Source organism: Argiope bruennichi, chromosome 8 (genome assembly GCF_947563725.1).
Source record: "Argiope bruennichi chromosome 8, qqArgBrue1.1, whole genome shotgun sequence".
Taxonomy (NCBI): Eukaryota; Metazoa; Arthropoda; class Arachnida; order Araneae; family Araneidae; genus Argiope; species Argiope bruennichi.
This window is the reverse complement of record NC_079158.1, coordinates 82,512,657-82,521,820: the sequence shown is the minus strand read 5'-3', so window position 1 is coordinate 82,521,820 and position 9,164 is coordinate 82,512,657. Positions and strand designations below refer to the sequence as shown.

The 9,164-nt window shown below is 26.5% G+C and overlaps 1 non-coding gene across 1 annotated transcript; it reads left to right on the top strand.

Annotated features, from left to right (window-relative positions):
* The first annotated feature begins 6,577 nt into the window (after positions 1–6,577).
* Positions 6,578–6,669, top strand: Trnai-uau (transfer RNA isoleucine (anticodon UAU)). Its single transcript is given in 2 exon segments — positions 6,578–6,615; positions 6,634–6,669. It is a non-coding gene; the product is annotated as a tRNA-Ile (tRNA).
* Positions 6,670–9,164: the final 2,495 nt, after the last annotated feature.

Sequence of the window (9,164 nt, the reverse complement as noted above, 5' to 3'; positions counted from 1 at the left end):
GCTTGATGCATAACTTGATATTTTAGCTGCCAACAATGAATATTTGCGTATAAAGTTGTGCGCAATCATTAAAGTCATATTTTAACAGCTTTGCACCTTTTCTGCTTATTTTATATATGAATCGAACAAACTTTCTTGTGGAATCAAAACACGTGATATCGCAATGCCATTAAAAGTGCAATTCATTTCAAATAGATCGTTGTCTTTTGCAGAAATGCAATTTCACTTTCTGATTCCTCACGTGAACTGCGCAGATGATCAAAAGAATCTATCAGACTCAGCTGACAATAGTGGAAAAAATAGGGATTGAATAACGATTTGAATTTCATTATAAAAATGAAATTTATTGTTGAAAAAAGTACAAAAAATAAATATTTTTTTTTAAATTAAGGAAAAATTGGCATCGCAACAAAATTGTCATCATTGAAAAGACAATTTAATTATCATAATTATTTTTGTATAATAATACCTTCAGAAATATCACAGAAAACATAAATTTTCAATTAACTAAATTTTCAAAAAAATGCCTTGATGTCGTAATCACCTCCAAAATATATCAGTACCAAATTTAATAACTCTAGATCAAACTGTTTAGTCAGTAGAGTGTCAACAGGCAGATACAAACATACAAAGACACACATGTTCAGTTATTATTAGCAGATATAGAGCTAATATCGTTGGGTTTCGGAAGTTCGTGAACCAGTAGATAAGTTAATGTCTTCTATTAAATGAGCTTTGATAGTAGCAGACTGATTGAAACTTCTATTTTTTCAATCATAAGATTTCTCTCGTTTTTCTGGATAGGTGATATGAACTAAGGTACACCAGGGCAACATCAATAAAATAAGATTGAATACTGATTTTTGGTATAATATTTTTAATTTGTAAATTTCGTAGTGCAGAAAGTAAAAATCACAAACTATTTAAATTACTTCCGACTTTTGTCTATATCTTCATAAATTAAGTAAAATATAAATAATAAAAAAACAGAAATATGTAAATCATTAACTATTTCTATTTCATTCAAATTTATCTAACAATTTTTTAAAAATTTAGAATAGCAATTTATCTGTCAACCAAAATTTTTAAAAATTAAAATAGCAAACTAATTATCAATCAAAATTTAGAAAATTTACCATAGCAGATACAATAACAACCAAAAAAAGCATCTGAAATTCAATTTAAAATAATACATTATTCAATAAATTTGACACAAATACAATATACATAATCTATAGAGCAAAAAATAGAGAGAGAGAGAAAATTTCATTAGAAAAGTGTACCAAAAAAAATGAAAATATAAAATTAATTGCTGAGAAAATTTTGTGCATTCAGAATTTTTTATTTTTTGATCTTAGTTACTTTAGAATGTAATGATACATTTGGCTGATTTATGCTTATCATGTTTGAATCATTTTCTATCTCAAATGATAAGATATGCAATAGTTTTATTCCGGAAATGTGAGATAATATTGAGATTGAGCAATTTTTGTCGCCAATTTAAACATCACAAACTGATAAATTATTATCAGTTTGTGATTATTCACATTTTTGTGAACAATAGGAAAAACTCAATAGAGTATAACAAAATTGTAATCTAATAGAAAAAATTTGAATAATACAATACGTTGCGGTCAATTCGTATGGTAATGGCGAAAGTACCTATTTATGTACATTATCGACTTCTATTCTTTTTTTAAAAATTTATACATATTTATTTTTAAAAAAAAGAATTGTAAAAAAAGGGTAATTCGAGTGTGAACTGGTGACATTTCCCACTTACTGATAAATTTAAAAGAGAAAAAAAATTTAAAATCAAGTGCACTCAACCGCGTCAGGACTACAATTTGTTTGCTTTAGATTTTCAATAAAGCTCAAAGGTAATCAGTCAGAATTTCAGAAAATAAAATAATTTTCAAAAGAAAAAATCCTAATATTTTTTCTAATTGTTAAAGGCATTTTTTAATTAGTCTTTTTTAAAAATTATCGCTTACTGTTTAATATTTTAAAGGAAAACTTCACAAAAATTGAGTTTTAAACCAAATTAATTATTACTTGAATTACTTCTTTAAAGCTGCAAATCAATTTTATGAAAAATAAGGGGCTTAAAATCATGAATTTATGCTTGACACATATAATTTTAATCGCCTCAATCAATCTGTTGAATTGTAGAAAAATGGATTTAAATTAACGTAATTAAATTCCGCACAACACATTTTTAAATAAGACCTGAAATGACTCTTTTCCTTATTGCATACTTTTAAGATTCACATATTTATTATCAAAAAAATTATTTTTATAAAAATTATTTCATTCAATTTCTAAAAAAATTAGTCAAGATAATATTATCTCTATAATTAACATTCGTATTGTCTGTTTTTCTTGAGAATGCTTTAAGCAAATTTTTCTGGTGAAAATGGAGGAAAGACGAAGAACATTTGTTGATGAAGAATCAAATTTTAAAACTGAATTTATTCAACGCATTTAACTTATATCAACTACATTAACGTGAATATATATAAAAAAATTATATAAATGGTGCATAAATTTTTAAAAAACTTTATAATTGTCAAAGATATTGGGATAATATTAAAGGAGAATCGAACTTAAAATTACAAAATATCAGAGTATAAAAATGTTTCAGAATTTTTTTTTTAATATATTCATATTATTTTAAAATTTTATTTTTAATATTAAAGCCTCAATGACTATCATACAAAAAAAAATATATTTAATATCGTTATAAGATACGTGTGAATAACCACAATGGCTAAAATAATAAAAAGTATTTTTGCTTTCTCGTATATAAAGTATATATACACGTATATATAACTCGAGATTCCGTAAATCTCTATGTTTCAGACTCCTTGAATCCGACAAGGACATATTTGGAATTACATCTGCTCTGTAAACACGTTGACTTACTTGAGTTTGTAGGATAGAATTTGATATATGACTTTTACACCAAATTTGAAACTTTCATCAAATTTTGAGCGAACTCCAAAGGACGTAACTCATATGTATTTGAAAAATCATATTAGATTTCCTTTAAATGGATTTCGTTCAAAAATCACTAAAAAAACTACGAATTTAATCATAGTCCATATATGAAATTTTTACTCTCTAGATCAAAGAATTTTTGCGTTATTGTATTCAAAGACAAACCGGCATACATCATATCAGAAAATGTGTTTTCGGAACACATGGAAATCTGAAACGAGAAGATTCGTCAAAATCTCGAGTCGAATTTTGTGACGATTACGATTATTTCTCTATACTTGCTTTATATGAGAAATTAAAAATACAAAAATATTGAAAAGCTCCTTTCTCGCATACATCATCAAAAAACTCGAATTCAAGATTTTAATGAATTTCCAAGTTTCAGTCCTCCCAAAGTTCAAGGAACACATTTTTTTAATTGTGTTTGTCTGTTCTCGGTCTGTCTGTCTATGAAAAGGATAATTAAAAAACACTTTGAATTATACAAATGAAATTTGTAAACTTTTCACCAAATTTGTAGATTTTTATCAAATTTGTAACGAAATCCATTCAGAAGAATTCTGTTTGGCTAGTTCTGTTAGTTTGATTGAAGATGATAACTCCAACACTCAAAGAGCTAGACAATTAAAATTTAGTACAACATCTATAATGTAAATCTGTATCATTCGATATCAATTCAGTCAAAAGATCAATTGTCTGTCTATTTATACTTTCGCATATATATGAGAATGCTAACTCAAAAATTTTACAGTGTTTGTAATTGAGATTGTTTCACAGTTTTAACATCAATATTAAAGATTATTATCAAACTTTGAAACAAATCTTTCAAATAGTTGACCGACTATCGATCTTTACTTTCTCATGCATGTAAACACAGTTCGAATGCAAAAACTCAAAACTGACTCAAATAAATTAAAATATCTGGCAGATTGTGCTTCGCCCAACATTTTTTCCCTTGCAAAATCCTTGTTTTTTTTTTTTGTGTGTGTGTGTGTGTGTGTGTGTGTGTGTGTGTGTGTGTGTGTGTGTGTGTGTGTGTGTGTGTGTGTCCTCATCTCATATTCATCATCTCATCTCGCAAAATTTTGAGCTTAAAATAGGTTATCATCCTATGGCAACAATGCAAGTACCACAAAAATGTACGAGATGCCGCTATATGACGTTATCAGCATGAGAGCGGATAGAAAAAGGACCTAATAGTTACTTATAAAAAATTGTGACACCCATATAGAAAAACTTAATAAGCAAACTCTTATCTTATAAAATTTGATCTAAAAAGTTAGAACTATATATATATATATATATATATATATATATATATATATATATATATATATATATATATATATATATATATATATATACAAAAGTATTAGAATCAAGTTAATAGGAAAATCAAAAAATCAAATAAAAATTAAACCAAAAAAATTATAAAAAATATAAAAAAGAATCCTGGCCTGAAGACTTTTTCAAGGGTCACCCTCAGGCAGGGATTCAAAGAAAGGGATTTTTTCTGTGAGGAAATGCAGACATTTGTCTAATAATGATTCCTCGTGACCCGAATATCCCCTGAAATTATGCCCAAGAGATATACCATTTTAACAGAAAGGAAATACAACACAACAAATTAGAAGAAAATAACCACTACCAAGTAAAAATACAATAACAAAAATAACAATAAATAGCACTAAAATTAAAAACGAAATGGCAGAACATACCATCAACAGTCAAGGAAATTTTAAGCTATGGATTGGGATTCGCGCTTTTTAAAAAACTAACGGTAAATTTATGCAAACAAATGTAGGCTCCCAGCGCCATCTATTGAGTGATCTAATATGCAAGGAAAGTTCTATTTTTATTTAAGCCAAAGGATTAATCCCAAACCATACCTTGTTTAATTAAAAAATTGAAGTTCTTTTTTGGTTTTAGTTTAAATACGTTATAAATTTTAGTTGCGATTTCGAAACTGTTTTTTATATTTATATATATATATATATATATATGTGGTGTGTGTGTGTGTGTGTGTGTGTGTGTGTGTGTGTGTGTGTGTGTGTGTGTGTGTGTGTGTGTGTGTGTGTGTGTGTGTGTGTGTGTCCTGCCAGCGTCCTGGCATGGGGATAATGCGTCTTCCCCGTGATCTGGGCGTTCCGGTTCGGACATAGTTTTTCCTCATCTATCTGTGAGGTGTATGAATGTGGCCCCTATAAAAAGGGGTTGTGCAAGTGTAACGCATGTGTAACTAAGACGCAATCTTGGCTCTAGATGGCGCTACTGAAAAACAAGAGACGCTCTCTCCGCTTAAAATCGCTGGCTATGGCTGCGGGCTTGTCTATGACAAGTGCCATAAGAAACAACAACAACACAAATATCCCAGAATGTAGCAATGTTTCATTTTAAAATATTTGTACTTACTTCAAAAAATATAAGATGAATTTTAAAAACAAGGGAAATGTATTGTAGAAAGTTGCAAATAAATTATCATCTATTCAATTAATTCATTTTAATTCTTATTAGCTATTCTTATTTATAATTATTTGATGTAATCTTTAGATCACCTTTTATTATTATTATTGATGCATAAACTCCTTGTGTGCCAATGAGTCAGTACACAACTGATAGTGGAGGAAATTTCAAATATAAAGGACGCAGGTACAAATGCAAAGAAAAAGGAGGGAAACAAGAAAATACATAAATAAATACAAACAAACTTTTTTTTAAAAAAATTGCTTTTTATACTAACGGAAACATACAGTAAATTTTATAATGCAATTGGAGAAGCATGATCAAATAAAAATAAAACATTCAAAATACAAATACAGAAATCATACAAATAAATATGTAAATATATGTATGCAAACACACAGAAAAAAGTCTAAATAATACGGAGAAAAGTGCTATAAATTTATATACAAAATTATTTGAAATTTTAAATGAAATGAAATGTATTAAAAAATGAATGATTATTGAAATTTATACAAAATTATTTGAAATTTTGAATGAAATGAAAGATAATTTGAAATTTTTTCGTCCTCAAAATGCATTTGATTAAGTTTTTAATTTTTTTTTTTAATAAAATAAAGTAACTTTTACTGAATATATTTTGAAATCCGGAATGATTTCTCATAAACGATATTATTAATTTATTTAAAAATGTACTACAAGAATGATTTTCCACAACAAAATCACTGTCATTAACTGATAATTCAGCATTTTCTGAAATAATCCTAACAAATAAGCAGATACAGTTGAATTATTAAATACGCAAATTTCTTGAACTATTAAATTCAAAAAGATTACAAATTCTTAAAAATTAAAAGAATTCTCTTTTTAGTTTTATAATTATCAATCAATTAATAAATTAAAACTGTATATACTAAAAATCAGAATCCACGATTCCGAATGATATTTAGCCTTCAGATGGGAAATTCTTTTCAACCACAAACAGGCGAAAGTAAATTCTTATCTCTTTACTCTTCGCTGACCGCAGATTTCTTCCCTATTCGTTCAGAAGCATTTTCCCTCCAAAGGGAAAAAAAATTGCTTTGGAACCGATTGCTTACTTGCGGCGAAGCTTCCGTCCCCAGTGGCGCAATTGGTTAGCGCGCGGTACTTATAATGCAGTGCCTGCGAGTAATGCCGAGGCTGTGAGTTCGATCCTCACCTGGGGAAGATTGTCATTTTTTTTCAAACAATATGACTTTTAATTTGGAATTCTCTGGGAATAAAAAAAAAGTGAATTATCGTTCGCTTCTTTTAAGAAATTTTTAAAACTTTTTTTCATTATTTTTAAATAACAAGTCTAATTAACTAATAAGCAACTGTTTATTTTAGTATGATTTCAACTTGCTGTACTTTCAAATAATTTTTTTTATGTATAATATAAGAATTGTTAAAAATTCTCGGTGTGAAGACGATTAAATTTTCCAAATTTGGTATTTAACCACTTTTGGGACATCAGGCACTCTTTAGCAAAGATTTTATTTTATTTAATTAGATTTATAATTAAAAGCTAATTAAAAGTTAAAAGATTTTTTTATAAAACTGGAATAATTGTGCAGAAAGCATGTTTATGCCACTTTAAAATTTCTGCAATAAATTTTTCAGTAATAATAATTACTTTTTGGATATCAAGTACTCTTTAAGCAAAGATTTTTAAAAAGTTTTAATTAGATTTATAATTAGAAAATAATTAAAGATTTTTTTTCTCTAAAATTAGAATAATTGGTCAGAAATTATTTTTATACCGCTTTAAAATTTCTATAATAATTTTTTGCCTATAATAATAATTTTTTAATTATCAGGTAATCTTTAAACCAAGATTTTAAAATTTTTAATTAGATTTATAATTAAAACGTAATTAAAAGTTTAAAGATTTTATTCTATAAATTTGGCATAGTTATTCAAAAACTATTTTTATACTACTTTAAAATTTCTATAATAAATTTTTTGGTGATAATAATTATTTTTTGGGCATCAAGTTCTCTTTAAACAAAGATTTTTAAAATTTTTCATTAGATTCATAATTAAAAAGTAATTAAAATTTTTAAAAAAATTGTCTATAAAATTGGAATAATTGCTCAGAAGCCCTTTTTATGCCGCTTTAAAATTTCTCTAATAAATTTTTCAGTGATAATAATTACTTTTTGAGCATCAGATACTATTTTAAGCAAAGTTTTTGAATTTTTTAATTAGATTCATAATTAAAAAGCAATTAAAAGTTAAAAGATTTTTTCTATAAAGTTGGAACAATTAGGCAGAAACCTTGCCACTTTAAAATTAATATAATAATTTTTTCACGGATAATAATTTTATTTAACTGTACAATTTTTTTTCTCTAACTACAATAAATTTTTAAAAATTATTTTGCATATTTTAATACTTTTCTTATGTGCATGTTATTTTTACTAAATAATTAAGAGTAAACTTTAAAATTTCATCAAATTTTAAATGAGATTATAGAAAGTTAGGAAGATGCATAGCACAGTGAACAGAATTATATAAAGCTACTGAAATGGTACGCGTTGCACGTTTATCAAAATTGGAAATTTAAAAATAACTTGCCTTGAAATAAAAATAATTAATATGCAGCATGTACTTCATGATAAGAGAAATCATGAAGTACATGCTGCATAAAATGGTTAATTAAAAATTAAAGCAGCCGTCATTCCTAGAAAACTAGCTGGTTGCCAAAGGCGACAAGTTTTAAATGTATCAAAAGCGTAAATCGAAAATATGATTATTCTACGTTCTTTCAATTTCTTTTCTTAGTTTTTGAATTGAATTCTTTCAATTAATCCAGTTTTTCCTAATGCATATTGATGATTGGAAAGTTAACTTGGAGCCTTTTAATAATCTCAAATCCTGAGTCAAGTCCTTTAAATTAAATTATGTACAGTTTCATTCAAAAGCAAAATTAAAATATCGCGAAACTAAATAAATATTATCTTTAACAGAAATCATTCAGTGAATGTTACAATTTCCAGTGTCTACATTTTGCAGTAATTTTTTTTCAGGTATAAAAGTAAAATAAAATAAATTTAAATTAAAAATTTAAACAATTTTTCAGGTTGTTTTTTATTTTAGTTTTTAGTTGTAATTTGTGCAGCAATTTTGTAACAGTTTACTGCATTCGCAGCAACCTGATACATTTTCCTTAAAAGTTAGTACTATAGCATCACTATAAACTTCTGTAATTATCTTTAAGGGTATCTTTAAGAGTATGTAAGCACTGTCTTTATCATAAAGTAAAAGACAAATTGCACCTCAGAGGGGTTGACCTCTCTTGATCTTTGCAGTTTATGACTCTGGAATCCAATTGTTTAATTTTAAAAGTTTAAAAAGCTTGAACAATAGCAACTTTATTAATCAGGATTACTTTGTGTTACATTAATAAGCTGTTTAGTTTAATAAAAGTAGGTTTCTAATCAAAAAACATAAAATTACTCAATTACGCTGGACAAAATCAATCACAAGAAATTAATACAGACAGCGAGAAAATTATAAGATGAAAAAATGATATTAACAAACAAGGCACTGAAAGGGTGATTAAAGAAGAAGAAGAAAAGAAGTGAAAATAATAAAAAAAAGAATAAAATATTTAAACAAATTATGCATTTAAACCTTCAATTAATGCTCAAAGAATAACATCTTATCTAAGTTATCAT